The sequence below is a fragment of the Aulonocara stuartgranti genome (genome assembly GCF_965226115.1).
Source record: "Aulonocara stuartgranti genome assembly, chromosome: 23".
NCBI lineage: Eukaryota > Metazoa > Chordata > Actinopteri > Cichliformes > Cichlidae > Aulonocara > Aulonocara stuartgranti.
In genome coordinates, this window is record NC_138958.1 from 16333076 (window position 1) to 16347431 (window position 14356).

At 38.5% G+C, this 14356-nt stretch overlaps 1 protein-coding gene across 11 annotated transcripts in view; it reads right to left on the reverse strand.

Annotated features, from left to right (window-relative positions):
* Positions 1 to 14356, reverse strand: part of naaladl2 (N-acetylated alpha-linked acidic dipeptidase like 2) — a 549411-nt gene that overhangs the window by 269951 nt on the left and 265104 nt on the right. The window lies entirely within an intron of this gene.

A 14356-nucleotide genomic window follows, 5' to 3' on the forward strand; every position in this document is an offset into this window, starting at 1 on the left:
CTATGAATCTGTGAATATTTCCTTTTTTGTGCTTTTGAACTGGAGAAAAGGTATCAGCACGCAACATGAGCCTGCAGTCCTCTACGACTTTATATTTCACAGTTGGAAAGACATTCATGACCATAACATTCACATGGAGGCTTTTTTTAAATAAAGACCTTTCTTCAAAATTGTTCTTTAAACTAAAGTATTTGTTCACATAAAAACCCAACTCCATTAGGGAGTTCAACATTTGGAGAATTTGACTAACTGAGCTTCATTATTTTTTTTATCAATTAATAAAGCAGATCTTTTTTGTATGTACTTCTTCTATTTGGCTGAGTTCTTTGAAGCATTTCTTACACCCAGACTCCTCACAGGAGCTGTCAGTCTGTCATTTCCGTTTTCCTAATTGCAGGAAAGAGATGTCAATAAAACTTGATCCGTTGGCCTTATTTGAGTCTTCTCTTCAGGTTTGTTTGGTTCCTGATGTTTACTCTCTTTATTGTTCTGACTCTGAGAGGTCTGGACTCTAAAGTTCAGCAATAAAGACATTTCCAGATTGGACTGGCTGGTATTTCATCCTCATGCTGAAGAAACATTTTTCAGCACTGAACAAAAGCTGGTTACAAACATACAAAATATCTATCTATCTACATTTCTTTTTTGGCTTGAGCGATGCTAAATAATATAAGAATAACGTATGGATAACCTTGATAAAGATGGGCCACATATCTGTTTTGTCTATCTGTAAGTAGGAGGGAAACATTTATGTATGCCTGCAGAATGTGCTTGTGTGTTTAGTGTGTGTGATATCTATATCAGTCTCAGCAGCAGATGGCCCAAACACACAATTGTGCCATTCTCTAGTCAGCAGGCCACGTCACATAGCTCGCCAGGAGCAGCAGCAGGAGGCATTGTGTGTGTTGCTGTGTTAGTTTGTGTTTTCTTGTGTATGTGTGTGGAAGACCTGCATCTATAATCCAAGCTGTTGGAAGGGCTCCCTGTGGTTTGGGACACATGCCCAATTCTAACGATACGTCATGTCTCAAGTGACTTGAGTGTGTCTGTGTTTGCTTGTATGTGTCAATCTACACAGCTGTGTTGAAACGACATCTTACTGCTTACCTACCAAACACAATTTTTCAGAACACATTGATCTGTCTTTAAATTTAAAAGCCAAATTCAGATCCTTTAGTAAAAGTAGCATTTTTAGCTAGCATTATGAAACGAGTCAGAACTTCTGTTTTCAGCTAACTTGTGAAACAAAGGGTCCTAAATGTCCTACATGCATATTAATTTTGGGATACAAATAAGAGCATAAACCTAATTAGCATCATCTGGCTCTGGTGTTTCACCTGTGTCTACACACAACATAAGCTGTAAGGCCACACGAAAGCAATTAGCTAATCACATCAGCCGCGGAAGCAATATTATAACTATAGCTCATAAACCATCCATCCATGTTAATACTCCAACATAAGCTGCCACAGCTAATTTTATTGCAGGCAAACCTGGACTTTTGCTTGTGTTTTCAGGTTTGGCTGGGTAAAAATTTATATATGCTATGTGTCAACACATTGTTCTTATCTTGTTAGCTTACAGTAACATCTAAAATCATACCAACTAGTCAGACAAAGGTGGTTGCCAACTAAGTTGACCCAGGGTTTCTGAATCATGCAGATTCACACGAAAAGGGTAGCAGTGCCCTCTTTTAAGATAATTGTGAAGGTGTATAGAACAATAAAATTGTCTTAAAATGATTTAAAAAATTAATGATGTAATGAAGCAACACTGTCTTACAGCAGCGGTCCCCAACCCCTGGGCCTCGGACCGGTACCGGCCGCGAGAGTTGAGGCTCAGGTGTGAAATGTATGGTCTTCAGGGTTTTTATCGGTTTTCAGCGTTATTTTGTTATTGTTTTTATTGTTTTTATTGTTAACTCGGTTTTCCTGGGTCTTTTCACGTGTGTTATGAATAAATCTTCTTTTTTCGGTACCGGTTACTAGTTTTATTTTGTTGTATTTATCCGCGACACCTTAAAGGCCGGTCCGTGAAAATATTGTCGGGCATAAACCAGTCCGTGGCACAAAAAAGGTTGAGGACCGCTGTCTTACAGACCTTCATAACACTAAAATCCCAGGGTTGTCTTCAGGGTTAACCTGAAGACAAACAAGCGAATATATAATGTGTCATTCCCAAAGGACACTGGTCACTTGGTGCAGCGGGCCACATTACCATTTTGTGATATAATTTATTAAAACTTTAATGGAGCCATGTTTGAGACTCCAGTAAAACTGTCATTTCAGAAGGTTACTACCCCATCAATATCATGTGAAGATGTGTCCTGTTTAAGCCAGATGGCTCTTCTTCCTCTTCTTGACATTTTCTTCCAACTAATAGGATTGAGCATGGATATCGTGTACAATATCTGTATTTATTTTATGGCAAATAATTCTAAAAGGCTGTTCAGAAACTTCAAAAAACAAGAAAATCTGTGTTATTTTCATGCTGTGTAACCTTTCCTACGCCTGCAGAGATACTCTGATTGTTTTGAAGTGTTAATATGGCCGCATTTGAGGGCTGGCAAATATCTTTATCTGATGAGTGGATTGAATCCTTTCCTCTGAAGCCGCTCTACCCCACAGAGATTGATGAAAAACTGTTTATTCAAACTTCAGCGAGCTGCAATTGTTTCATGAAAGGCTTTTTTTTTTATGTTTCATATCTCGTCTCTTCTAAAGCATCTGAGCTTTAATTAATTCTTTATTCACAATATCACTGACAAATGGGGTGAGGAAGAGAAATGTCTCTTCATCCTGATTTGAAATAACAGTTCAAAGTCTGGTCCCAAACTCCCAAGCTTAAATTTCTATGCAAGTCAAAAGCTTTTCTATTATTAAAGATGGAAAATGGCAATGCTTCTTCAAAGCCAGTTTTTAGCATCTATGCACCATCTCCTTTCAAACAGAGCCAGACAAATTAACTTTGGCAAAGAATACATTTATGGTCTTATTTTGATTTGTGTTTTTATTGAATGCTTTATGTTTGCTATAATGGTAATATGTAAGAGCTATTAGCATGAGAGCAGGCAGATAAATCACGTTTCGCCCATGCATATTGCATATATAATTGCCTCTGTGGGAGCTCGATGTGCTTTCTTGGGCCAAGCAGACTTGGGATATGAGCTGCTGTTGCCTCTGCTGGCAGCTGCTGAGGATAATATATTCCTGTAGAGCACAATCATTTTAATAGCTCATCCATTTGTTGAGGAGACAATTGATTTTCTCTGTTTCCACACACGTTAGTCACATTTGATTTCTCTCGTCCCATTTGCATTTGTCACATTTTAAGAGCATGGCGCCTGTGCTCAGGCTCCATGATAGGAAATCTTTATTCAGGTGCCAGGGCTAGTGTTAAGGTGGAATGCAAGTGATGATAGAGGCTGCCAATAAAGACGACTCCACTCATCACTGGCACTTTTACGCACATCAAGTAAGGATGGAGAAATTAGCAAAGCACATCAGAGAGACAGCAGAGAGTTAAATCACTGATCCAGGGACAGGGAATTCTGTGGCTACGTTGAAAAGATGATTTGAAACATTTTCAAATATTTCTAGTCTGATAGATCTAATTCAGTTCTAAATAAACTAATATCATAATATTCTATTATTTTCTAGAGTCAGCCCTCATTTATTTTGCTCCTGAGGATTGAACAATAACTCTAAAGGTCTTTCAACATTTTACTTTAGCCATTGGCTGCTTTTTCATTTTCAGTCCAGTCCTTGAATCTGACAGTTTACATGGTAATGTCTGTCTATGAATCTGTCAAACTACCACTGATATGTGACGCTTTGTTGCTTCACAGACCTGTCTGTTGGAAATGAGCAGCAGAGATGAAGCATTTCCAGTACTTGGTGGTAGACTCTAGCTTCTGTTGCTCTTGTGCTTAGAGCTTGTTCCAGTTCTGCCATGATTAGTGCATCTGTGCTGTCTTTCACCCCAGCTTTGTCCAGCCATTAGGTAAAACACAAATTTCTGTGGTTTGACAAGGATTTTTGTTTTTGGTCAATTATTTCTTTCGTGTAACAATGCTGATTGGCAATTGGATGGCAATGCAACTACGAGTCCAACACGTCAGTGATGGATGAAGGCACAGTTCCAAGAGAAGCTGTCTTTGAATACAGCAGCAGTTAGAGGACCGCTTCTCACTGAATGTAAAATAGGTCCAGTGGTAATGCGCTCAGCTACACTGCTGAATAGTAATGCACACATGCGGACAGCGCATACACTGTACAATTAACCTTTCACATCCCTGAACAAAATATTACATTTTGCTCTTTGAGTCCTGGTAATAAGGGCTGTCAAGAGATTAGAAAGAGGGAAATTGAGAAAAAGAGGAAAAACAATTTAGTTTTAACCACTCACAGCCATCATGATCCTGGTTTATACAAATCTAATAATGTATTGGGATTTGGACATTTCCTAATTAATTAATTTAACCCCACCCTTTGACTTTCACAAATCTAATTTATACAGTATTATGGTAATAAAATTCAGTCAATTCAGTGTTGCCACAAAAAAAAGATGTATCTCCATCAGGATTTCATATCAATAAGTTAAAACAACCCAAAGAAATACATCAAATAAACAGTGAAAGGAAAAAACTTGGTCAGTTTTTAGTGCTCATTTATAAAAAAGACGAATAAATAAAATTTCCACTCAGCCTGTGGGTGGTCTTTATCTTTCAGGCGTGGGTCCCCTATCAGAGACTTCAAGCTCAAGGGTCTTGCACAGTGTCTTTGCTGTTTCTAGGACTACATGTATACATATATATAGATATTTTTCTGACTAGTTGGTGTGTGTATATATATATATATGCCTGCCATCAGCTGAAAAACTGATGTACAAATTGCTGTCTATACAAGTAAAACCAAAACCAAAACAAAAAAAGCTACTGACAGACATCCATGGGACCTCAATTGCAAAAGGATAAACATACTTTTATTTGGTGGCAGGAAATGTTTAGTTTATCTAACAAGTTGCAGATTCTAATTTGAAAGATATGGGGCTATAGAAGCCATTTGCTTGTTCAAGCAAACACATTCTTATCAATTGCCTCACTCTTTAGGTCTAAACATTTTTTTTTAGATATGGCTGTTTTGCCAACCTGATTCATTGTTCTTGTTTATTAAAAGAAAAAAGAAAAAAAAACAGTGATAGGTGAATGCCAAACTTTAAAGGGATGATCTTATCGTACCACTTTGCATTTTGATGGTAGGAAATGTCCACATTACATTTTTTTGAAGCCGAAAGTAGGATAAACATAGTTGCTTATAATATGCACACTGAAATAACTTCACAGGACAATTGCAAGAATTAGAGCTAAATCTCATTGTTACATTTGCCACCAAATTCCATGCTTAAATATTGGTGACTTTGAGTTACAGTGTTAGTGGATAGGGTTGCAACATCTATTAAAATATATTTGAATATGACAACCATTTCTTTGTAACTCTAACTTTCTCTGTCATTGCTTCTATCAAATTTTAAAATAGCCTAACTCACGGCACACCTGTATGTATCTGTTTTTCATGACAGTCATTTTGTAATGCAGTGATAGTAAAATAGTGATTCTGCATATCGCCATAGTAATTTTGGTGCATGGGATGTACAAAAGTAGAAGACGAAGTTACTAAAGTAGCTCATACCGTTGTTGAATCCAGCGACCGATAGGCCAGAGGTGGCAAATGAGCAATCAGCAGAATCTCTTCTTGTGATTGTGTGACATTGATGGGAATGATGGGTTTTTTTTTCCTTACACAGTTTGCACGATTCTATGCATATTTGTATGCAGGTCAAATGACCTGATTACAGTTCAATCCAATAAAGTGCAATGTAATACAATACAAGTCGTATAAATTTTATTCAATTTTATTCATATAAAATCAGTTTACAACAGCAGTCCAGGTTCACAGTCTTGTAAGGTTAAGCCCTAACAATATTTGAGAGTGGGGACACCAATAAAACGCGCAAGAAAGACATTTAGCCACAAAATAAGACAAAATATTTTTTTCTAGCTGAGTGTGTGTGTGTGTGTGTGTGTGTGTGTGTGTATGTGTGTTTATCAAGGAATGTATTTGATAATCAGAATGAAAAGCCACTATAATGTCTCCTATGGACCCAGAGGCACACAGAGAAAGACCCAGGAGATCCTTAATGTTCCGCAGACCCATAAGAATACAGAAGACCCGAGGACACACATCCCGACGATAACTGCATGCCCAGCCCAGCGGAAGGAGGAGGGATGCACCAGATGCAGTCCTTGCGGCCAAAGGGTAAGAGCCCAAGAGCACAAGATGCAACAGGCAGCCTACCCCACCAAGGGAGTTGGGCACCAAGGCCCCAGGAGCCGAAGAGCCGAAGAACCCCCATCCTCCACAACCATGTCCCACAGGGACCAAGGCTCAGCAAGCCTGACACTTTGACTAAGCTATACATATACAGACGCCCACACACACACACACACACACACACACACACACACACACACACAAAAGCCATTCACTCACACATTTCCATACAACAATGACACAAAGAGTCTAATAGGGCCGAACATTAGCCCACGTGACTCTGCATTTTTGCATTTTGAAAGTTTTTCTGATTTCTTCCAGATTTTTGTCAACTCTTACAAACAGATTGAGCAGGCTCATGTTGCTAGACAGCATAGAGACACTTACGGACAGTACAATCTCAAATTCATCAAGAAAGCCAAATCCCAATCATTACACTATTTGTCATTGTATCAGCAGATACTGTCAGTACACTTGAGTCCAATAACTTACTAGCTTCTGTTTACATTAATGTCTATAACCTGATGTTTTTACAGTGTGCATGTCACATATGAACACATGCATAGGCTGCTTTCAAATGCTATGAGTTGTTCTTTCTGTACAATGTTGCCCAGTTTAAGCAAAAACTATTTTGGAATCTACTTAAGAATAATAGCACCAACTGAAAGGAGGACAGTTTTTTCTTCAGACAGTGCTTTAGTTCTGTATAAACAAAATCAATCTCTCCTCCTCCCTCACTTTCTCTCGCTTCATTTACCAGGTCATGGTGGATCTCTAGCTGTGTGTTAATTGGCCCAGCTCGATGTGTTGGCATTGATTATTAACCCTTCAGAAGATCCCAGTGGGATGGCTTTGAATGCTGAATACAATCACACTCTTAATACCTTGCTCACTCTACCATGTTCTTCTTGCTCATTAGCTTCTTCATCTCTGCTTCATATGCTTCCTTTTTTCCATTCCAATAGTCTTTGCTCATTTTATTTTTTCTCTATACTTCTACGACTGTGATTTTCCCGCTCCTTTCATGTCAGTTCACATGCGTTCTCTCAAGTGTTGTCGTTCATTATTTCCCACCTCTCAGTCCCTTTTATGCAATACTTACTGGCTGGTGATTGACCCTGAGCAGGTCAGGAGATGCATGCGTTCTTAAGAAATTATTATGTACGCTGGTGTGAAAAAGCCTGTGCCCCCTTCCTGATTTCCTCTTTTTTTTGTATGTTTGACACACTTAATGTTTTAAATCATTAAACAAATTTAAATGATTAGACAAAGATAATACAACTAAACACAAAATGCAGTTTCTAATTCAAGGTGTTTATTAATAGAGGTGAAAAAATCTCACCCTAAATGGCCCCATGTGAAAAAGTGATTGCCCTCTAAACCTAATAACTGGTTGTCGCCAGCAGTTGTTGCTTAGCAGCCACAACTGCAATCAAGTGTTTGCGACAACTAGCAATGAGTCTTTTACAGTGCTGTGGAGGAATTTTGGCTCATCCCATGTGGAATTGTTGTAATTCAACCTCACTGGAGGGTTTTTAAGCAAGAACTGCCTTTTTAAGGTCATGCTACAGCATCTCAATTGGATTCAAGTCAGGACATTGACCAGGCCACTCCAAAGTCGTCACTTTGGTAAATGGTCTGTATTTATATAGCACTTGGTCCTAATGACCCCAAAGCGCTTTACACTATACATAATCATCCACCCCAAGGCTGCCGGACACTGGCGCCCGGGCCCTCTGACCACCACCAGTAGGCAACGGGTGAAGTGTCTTGCCCAAAGGACACAACGACCGAGACTGTCGGAGCTGGGGCTCAAACCAGCAACCTTCCAATTACAAGGCGAATTCCCAACTCTTGAGCCACGATCGCCACGATCGCCCCTTTGTTTTTCTTAACCCACTAACAGGTGGGCTTTGGATCATCGTCCTGCCACAGAACCCAGATGCATTTCAGCTTGAGGTCCCGAACAGATGGCCGGGCATTCACTACTGTATACAGACTGAAGAAAAAAAACAAGTATTCTTGCACAAAAGGTTTTGCAAGGGCCAGAGGTGAGACCTGTACTATGAAACAACTTTTTCTCCACAACTTTAATTAATTAGCTCAAACAAACAGAAGGGGTAATAATTGAAGAATCTGAATAATCTAAAACCAAGACCAGTACTAGCACTAGAGTGCCATATTTTACAAAGAATGAGCAACCTTAGAAAATAGAAAAAAATAAAAAGACGTTAATAACATAGTGGATTAAAGTAACACAATTGTGGATCAGTATCATTAGGGTATGGATAAATCTGATTATAACAGATACAATTAAAATAATGTGTTACTTCTATGTATTCTTTTAATGTAAAAAAAAAAACCTGTTTAATTGCAAATATTATGTAAACTCAACAAGTACAACGACTTTAGTTCAGGCTCTCAGATTTGCAATTACTTGGCTGGAAATCACTTGCAGTCATTACGGAGTAGTTTCCTTCACTGGCAATCTTTATCCCTCATTTGTGCTCATCAAGTCATGGGGATTAGATTCTCTCCAAACAAGCACTTGCCCACTGAGGTCCAAGGGAATGTGTCAGGAAAGAGACGTTATTTTTCAACATAATTAATTGGTCAGGAAGTGATGTTTTTATACCTGCTACTTATCTTCAACATAATCTTCTGCAGTGCAGGTTAGACTTGCAGCATAAGCTACCATGATTAGAGAAACACCACATGATGCTGACTAACCAAAGTTTAACCCTAAACAAGCCACAAAGAGCCGGTCGGCAATTCCTTAGCAACCACTGGTCACAAGGGATAAATGTGTATTCCCTAACCAGCCGGCAAGTTGTTGCAGGAGGTTTCTGGCAGTCACAAGGTGAAAATGCTAATAAGTTATATGGTGCAGTACCAAACACCTTAAAGGAAGACAGAGACTTATTTCTAAACACTTGCCAACTACTCACCGGGCAGTAGTGAAATGGTGCAACACTGGTTGTGGTGATAGGGCAAAACTTTGTCTCCTTTTCTAGTTTGCCAAGTTTAATACTTTTTAAAATGTATGTTTCACTGATACTAAGCGAGTAGTTGGAGAGTGGTTAAAGATAAGTTGGCATCTTCCATGCAGACGGGTTCACTAGAATTCTACTAGTGACCAAAACAAGTTAGCTGGCCTAACCCAGAATCCTGGCTTAAAGTACAGACCTGTATATTTGATTATATAACTCTACCTACATTTTGGGTCTTTATTTGTATTTTTATCTTAATCAATGTTGTTTGCACGGACTACAGATAAAATTAACTAGTAGATGAATCTAATATACGGCTTATTTTTGTTATGTAATGTTTATGGTAATATTTTGTGAATTATCCCAGGGAAATGAAGAATAACATAGCTTCTGAATGTCTATAACAGGTTATGTATATTTAGTGTACACACACACACACACACACACACACATATTTCTTTAATTAATTAATTAATTTTTTTTTTACTACTTTTATTAACACTGTAAATTCACAACACATAGAAAGTGAAAAATGACAGGCTTCACTGTTCACTTCCAGTTCTTAGTACAACAGCAAATTGCAAAATTCTTAACTTCCTTCACTATTCACAAATATTAAAGAAGGAGGAAAAAAATAGCAGTAATAAAATAAAACTATTTAGTGACACATTACTAGGGAATGTGTTATTGACAAACACTGCAGGGGTTGCTGCAGCATCATATTGTTAATGCACGATAGTAAAAATGAATCTAACTTAACATCTCACCATTTTAAAATAAACAAAAGGCAGATGGGGCGTTCATGGTCATTACACTTATTAATGTGGGCTAGATGGTCAGTGACCTGCTAAAACACTATTATTGTGTTTACAGATGTGCATTTGGATGCTCTGGGATTCTAGGCAGAAAACAAAGCACATCAATGCTGTGTAACCTTCTGAGATAGTGGGTGATTTGGGTCACCTAATTTTCTTTAAATACTGCACCACCAGCTGTCACTTTTGTGAAGAATTCCTTTTAAGTATTTGCTGATGTTGCTGTAGCTCTTCTTAATTCAGGTTAGCTTAATCATTCCTAATGCATTAATTAAAAAAAAAAAAAAGAAAGACATTTTTATTTAACTTAATGAGTAACACTAAGATTCACAAATAATTTTGCTCATTTTGAAATTATTAATTGCCTTTGCCAACATTTTGGATACTTATATTTTGACATCTTTCATGCATTTGCTGATTAGAGCTGGGTGTGTAATTAGCTGTTGCCTTTGCAAATTAAATGTTTCTACAAAACATCAGAGGTGTAGGTAAAATGAAGGTTATATTTGTGATATACTTTTATGTATTTGATCTGAGATAAAACTAAGAAGAAAAAATGGGGTGAAAATTTTTGTCAAGTTAAAAAAGAAATTTTCCAAAATAGGATGGCGGGTATTATCATATTGTCATTAGAGGCTGGCTGTAAATGGAAGCATAGCTTATTTTAGTGGTCTTTAGTAGCATAACAGACGTGTATTTGAATTAAAATGTCATCAGAATTAAGAACAAGTGTCTATGGACAATATCAGCCAGGTGCAACGAAAGAGCAGCTGACACACCAGCCGGTTCAGTGACATTTAAACTGCTCACAACTTCTCTAAAGTCAGCACATTAATAGTTTATCTACCCTATGTGTCTGGATGCTTTAAGTCAGGTTGTGATTGGCTGCAGAAGAAGAGGAAGCTGCTCAGTACCTAAACAACAAGCTTAGAATCTCATGATATTCCTTCAATTATTATGGTAAAATTTTGCTAATTGTGCACATTTGAATGATTAAACCAATGATCCAACATATTTTGCACGCTGTTTGTTAGTTTGTAGTTAGTTTGCTGTAGTGTTAGTTTGTTACATGCGGCTAGTGTAGTCCTAGTGCCTGTCCCAACCCCTAATACATGGTAAGGATTGCAGGAAGGGCATAAAGTCTTGGCCAAATCAAACATGTGAATCATAAAGAATGAGCTTTCCACAACGAATCAGTCAGAGCTCGGGTTAACAATGGCCGCCTCTGGTGCTGTTGGCCAGCAGGGTGGTGGTGGAAACTGTGCTAATATCGGCCAAAGACAAAAGTACACACTGTAGCAAGGCAAGGGTACCAAACTCAAGCTCTGTAGCATTAGCGTGCTAAAATAACAGAGAGGTGAGATAACTATTTTAAACTAATAAACCAACTCTTCCCACTCATTGTGTTGAGAGGAGTGGGCTTGCTAGCAAAGCTAATGACTCACGTTATGATAACGGCTTTACCTTTTCAGCTGCCTGTACACATTTAGGCTACTACAGCATTTATTACATATTCTTCTTTGAATTTAGACAGATGTATCTTTTCAAGAGTCCACTGCACTCACACAGACTTGCTTTTCTTTCTCTCAGCAGATTCATTATATGACTTGTTGGTGTGAAAACGTGAGTTTGCACCATAAGTGTGCATGCTGTACAGCAGCTTGCAAGTATTCCCAAAAAAATTACAGTGCTTTCAAATAACTTGTTTACTGTAACGATCAGCTTTCATCTTCAGTGTCAATGTGAGACTTTGTAGGGATCCTTTATTTCTATACAGTTTAGTGTTTGTATTTAATTCAAAAGAAGTTTCTTCAAATCCTAGGAAAAGGTAATAAGGGGAAGAACACTTTGAACAGGCAGCTGATGGTCATCTTCCCTGAAATTATGTGAACCTGCTCTCACCTGTGAAGACAACAGGATACCAGTTGTAGAACAGCCAGAGTAGCAGTCCCAATAAAGGACTGGCAATGTTTGTTCTCTTCCTCCTCCTTACTCTGTTCCTTTTCTCTCAAGGCCAAGGTAAGCCAGAGTAAGTAACCAGACACATGAGTACAATAACCTTAGTTTTTGTCTTTATTTAGAAGCAGCAAATGAAAGGTCATCTAGGCCTTTAAGTGTTCAAGACATGCCAGTATTTTCACAGCGATATGGTCCAATCTCTGAAGTAAAATATTGTGGTCGCCATGCTATGCTGCACTGAGGTCTAGCAGGACAGCAGGATGAGCATAGAGAGGAATTCACTGTCAAGGGCCATAAGAAGATCATTTGTGAGCTTCCTTAGAAACTTGCTGTGTCTGTGTTATGATGCGCTCGAAATCCTGCTAAAACTATTCAAATAAACAATTTCTTTGCAAATTATAAGTTACGTTTTTAACAACTACTCTCCAGCAATTTTTGAAATAGAAGGAAAGCCAGTAATAATTGGTGTATAATTAGCTAAGACAGCTGGCTCAAGTAAAGGCTTTTTAAGTACTAGTTTAGCACCGCCTTAAAGGCCTGTGGTACGTAGCCTGTTAATGAAGACAGATTAATCATGTTTAAAATTGAAGCATTCAGTAAAAGGTCTTTGAACAGCCTTGCAATGAGGTCTAAAAGACACATTCATGATTTAGAGGAACTAGAGAAAGAGTAAGTAAATATCAGCAGTTATTAAAGTCTCTATACTTAATGAGATATCTGTTGGGACAGCAATGAATAATTTGAATAATTTGAATGAATAATCTTCTTTCTCACAACACTGTTTGGGGCAATTTTTAAATAATGGGTCACTTTGACATTTCGAATGCACTGAGTCTTTAGTCGTTGTTCAGCTTTTTTTTTTAACAAATCATTGATTAGATGTGTCAATACCCGATGTTTTCCGAGTCAACATTCAAAAATTCTCATTTGAGCTCGATCTATTATTTTCCTTATAAATCAGAGACTTGGTTTTCCTCAGATATCGCTGTGCAGTGAACCTCTATCTTTAGCACCAGCAGACATGGACATGAGTGTGTAAGCCTAAGATAAAGCAGAAAGGGACCATCAGAAAGAGGATCAACTTTTTTCAGTTTACATCATTCTTACTTGATCCTTCATTGGCTTTATCCTGCTCTCTGCAATCCCTCTATCTACCTGCTAGTATGCGTGTGTATGTGCGAGTGTGTGTGGCTCAGTATCATGGGCTTTAAAAGCTTCATGAAATTTGTAATCCTCCCTCTGCACCGTTATTGATCCTTGCGTAAAGGTTTATCTAGTTCTTTTCATTCCTCACTCATGCAGTCAACACTGTGTTTCGTACACATACGAAGCATCGTAATGTTAAAATGCAGCGTGAATGCATTGTGCTCAGAAGGAAGTAGTATCTTCTAAGATGGGGAGGAAAAGTACCATACACATGTGATCACATTGGAATATCAAAGATTGATAATCAAGAAATGTTGATAAATACTTTTTTCCTTAATACTGAGTGTTAAATATTGTTAAGATATTCATTGTGTGTACTCATGTTGTACAGTGTTTAACTGCATTATGGTTACTGTGGTTTAACAGAGACAGTATTTTAGTTGCCACCACAAGGAGGCACTGTTTCATTGTAAGAGCACGGATGCTGCGTCATCACGCCCCTAAGACAAAAAAAAGTTTTGCCGCATGTTGATGAGGAATAAAGTTCCCAAAATATTAAGGACATTTTTGCCTCCGTCGTCATTTTCCTTCGAGTTGATCGCTGTCGATGCTGCAATACTCAACAGGTTATGGGCCCAGGGCCGACTCGAAGAAGAGTTTTTTTCTCATGAAGATCCGGAGCCACAACGGATAGCGGGCTAACGGCTAAATAGCAACATGGATCAACGAGGAGCAAGCAGGCTACCTCGACTCATGTTTGACGGAGATGAGACCAGATATGAACTTTGGGAAACTAAGGTGCTAGGATATTTGCACTTGTTGGGATTAAAAGCCACTGTTCTGAAGGAACCGAACAGTGAGGCTGAAGTAGCAGCAGACGGTAAGAAGAACGCTGACGCTTACGCCGAGTTAATCCAATTTTTGGACGATAAAAGCCTCTCACTGATTATGAGAGATGCCCCTGATAATGGGAGAAGAGCATTAGAAGTATTGAGGGACTACTACGCTGGAAAGGGGAAGCCCCGAATCATCAACCTGTACACCACGCTATCATCGCTTCAGAAAAAGAGGGAAGAGACTGTCACAGACTATTGTCGTGTCCAAATTCATGGGC